The sequence below is a fragment of the Ixodes scapularis genome, unplaced genomic scaffold (assembly GCF_016920785.2).
Source record: "Ixodes scapularis isolate PalLabHiFi unplaced genomic scaffold, ASM1692078v2 ptg001158l_1___fragment_3__unscaffolded, whole genome shotgun sequence".
In the NCBI taxonomy this organism is placed as follows: Eukaryota; Metazoa; Arthropoda; class Arachnida; order Ixodida; family Ixodidae; genus Ixodes; species Ixodes scapularis.
Genome location: NW_024610108.1, coordinates 1,905,001 through 1,907,944, shown reverse-complemented (window position 1 = coordinate 1,907,944; position 2,944 = coordinate 1,905,001). Strand labels below are relative to the sequence as shown.

Genomic DNA, 2,944 nt, shown 5'->3' with positions numbered 1-2,944 from the left:
TACCTGGTTGATCCTGCCAGTAGTCATATGCTTGTCTCAAAGATTAAGCCATGCATGTCTAAGTACATGCCGAAACAAGGCGAAACCGCGAATGGCTCATTAAATCAGTTATGGTTCCTTAGATCGTTTCTTCCTACTTGGATAACTGTGGCAATTCTAGAGCTAATACATGCAGTGAGCCCGAAGCCCCTCAGGGCGACGGGTGCTTTTATTAGACCAAGATCAATCGGGCTTCGGTCCGTTTTGTGTGGTGACTCTGGATAACTTTGTGCTGATCGCACGGCCACGAGCCGGCGACGTTTCTTTCAAGTGTCTGCCTTATCAACTGTCGATGGTAGGTTATGCGCCTACCATGGTTGTTACGGGTAACGGAGAATCAGGGTTCGATTCCGGAGAGGGAGCCTGAGAAACGGCTACCACATCCAAGGAAGGCAGCAGGCGCGCAAATTACCCACTCCCGGCACGGGGAGGTAGTGACGAAAAATAACAATACGGGACTCTTTTGAGGCCCCGTAATTGAAATGAGTACACTCTAAATCCTTTAACGAGGATCCATTGGAGGGCAAGTCTGGTGCCAGCAGCCGCGGTAATTCCAGCTCCAATAGCGTATACTAAAGTGCTGCGGTTAAAAAGCTCGTAGTTGGATCTCAGTTACAGGCGGGAAGTGCGTGGACACCACGTTACGGCCCGTGCTGAACATCATGCCTGTCGTGGCTTGGTTCCCTTCATCAGGTGCCTTGCTTTGGCCGGCGCGTTTACTTTGAAAAAATTAGAGTGCTCAACGCAGGCGATTCGCCTGAATAACAGTGCATGGAATAATAGAACAAGATCCTGTTTCTGTTCTGTTGGTTTTTGGAATACAGGATAATGATTAAGAGGGACAGACGGGGGCATTCGTATTGCGGCGCTAGAGGTGAAATTCTTGGACCGTCGCAAGACGAACTACTGCGAAAGCATTTGCCAAGAATGTTTTCATTGATCAAGAACGAAAGTTAGAGGTTCGAAGGCGATCAGATACCGCCCTAGTTCTAACCATAAACGATGCCAACCAGCGATCCGCCTGAGTTACTCAAATGACTCGGCGGGCAGCTTCCGGGAAACCAAAGTATTTGGGTTCCGGGGGAAGTATGGTTGCAAAGCTGAAACTTAAAGGAATTGACGGAAGGGCACCACCAGGAGTGGAGCCTGCGGCTTAATTTGACTCAACACGGGAAAACTTACCCGGCCCGGAGACTGGGAGGATTGACAGATTGAGAGCTCTTTCTTGATTCGGTGGATGGTGGTGCATGGCCGTTCTTAGTTGGTGGAGCGATTTGTCTGGTTAATTCCGATAACGAACGAGACTCTAGCCTATTAAATAGGTGCGTGGTTCTCTGCACCTTGCACCCTTCTTAGAGGGACAAGCGGCTCCTAGCCGCACGAAACAGAGCAATAACAGGTCTGTGATGCCCTTAGATGTCCGGGGCCGCACGCGCGCTACACTGAAGGAAGCAGCGTGTTTTTATCCCTGTCTGTAAAGACTGGGTAACCCGTGGAACCTCCTTCGTGATTGGGATAGGGGCTTGCAATTGTTCCCCTTGAACGAGGAATTCCCAGTAAGCGCGAGTCATAAGCTCGCGTTGATTACGTCCCTGCCCTTTGTACACACCGCCCGTCGCTACTACCGATTGAATGATTTAGTGAGGTCTTCGGACCGATACCCGGAGCGGCCTTTCGGTTGCGCCGGTGTGTTGGAAAGATGACCAAACTTGATCATTTAGAGGAAGTAAAAGTCGTAACAAGGTTTCCGTAGGTGAACCTGCGGAAGGATCATTACCGGATGTTATTTGGCATCGTTTTGTCTTCTTCCTCTTGTACGGGGAATGGACTCGATGTGCGAATTTATCTGGCGCCGATCCCGACCAAGCTTGGATGCCGTCGGGACGGCACAAAAAAAAAACAACTGTGGTTCGGATGTGCCTTTTTCTTTGGGTGGCCTCCGTTCCTTTCGATGATGCGCCCAGCGGGAGCCCTCTGCTGCCTCGATTGAGAGGAGATTTCAAGTGCACCGGGACAATCCGCGGGTTACAAAAGGCGCATCGCCCCCTTTTTCGTCTCTTCTCGAGGATCGCCCTTTTGTTTTGATTAACGAAGAGGCGTTTGAGAAGAGGCCTTTTTTTTGCGCTTTCGAGATGGCATGGGATGTGCCGGGCGCGAAAAAAAACAACTTGTGTTTTGTCGTACTGATTGAAAAATCCAAACACATTGACACGACTCTAAGCGGTGGATCACTCGGTTCTCGGGTCGATGAAGAACGCAGCCAGCTGCGAGACTTGGTGTGAATTGCAGGACACACTGAGCACTTACTCTTTGAACGCACATTGCGGCCTCGGGCCTTCCCGTGGCTTCGTCTGTGTGAGGGTCGGATCATATATCAAGAGAGGAGAATTTGTTTTCTACCTCGTTTTGACTGTGTCGGATCGTGGGCAGCACGCAGTTTTATGCTTTCTTGCGTTGCGTTTTCTTTGAGCAAATGCACGAGTGGTGCGATTGCACGCGTGCGCTTAACCAGCCCTCCTCCTCCTACGAGTTTTTATCGAACACTGCATGGGAAAACGAAACTCGATGGATACCGTTTGTGAAAAATCCCGTACCAAAAAAATCTTTCGCACGTTGAACGGCGCTGTGACGTCGGTGCGTTAGAAACGGAGATTTGAAACGGTTTCTTTTCGATCGATTCTGTTTTCTTTGGCGTGGATGTTGTTCGACTGGAAAAACCGTGGGACGGAGTTGGCGTTGGCGCGTTGAAACGCGGCGTCGGCAAATGTAAATCTCGTGGCGTTGATTTGCACAAAAAAAAAGAAAAACGCTTCTGGGAGGAAAGTTTTTTGCGTCGTAGCCTTCCGTCAGTCTAAGACCTTCGCGTCCCCGATGAATACTGGAGCCATCCAGTAGGGGAATGCCG

The 2,944-nt window shown here is 50.1% G+C and overlaps 2 non-coding genes across 2 annotated transcripts; both read left to right on the top strand.

Annotated features, from left to right (window-relative positions):
• LOC120847183 lies at positions 1-1,815 on the top strand. Its single transcript, XR_005717258.1, has one exon. It is a non-coding gene; the product is annotated as a small subunit ribosomal RNA (ribosomal RNA).
• A 436-nt stretch (positions 1,816-2,251) lies between these two features.
• On the top strand, positions 2,252-2,404 carry LOC120847129. Its single transcript, XR_005717207.1, has one exon. It is a non-coding gene; the product is annotated as a 5.8S ribosomal RNA (ribosomal RNA).
• The last annotated feature ends 540 nt before the right edge of the window (positions 2,405-2,944 follow it).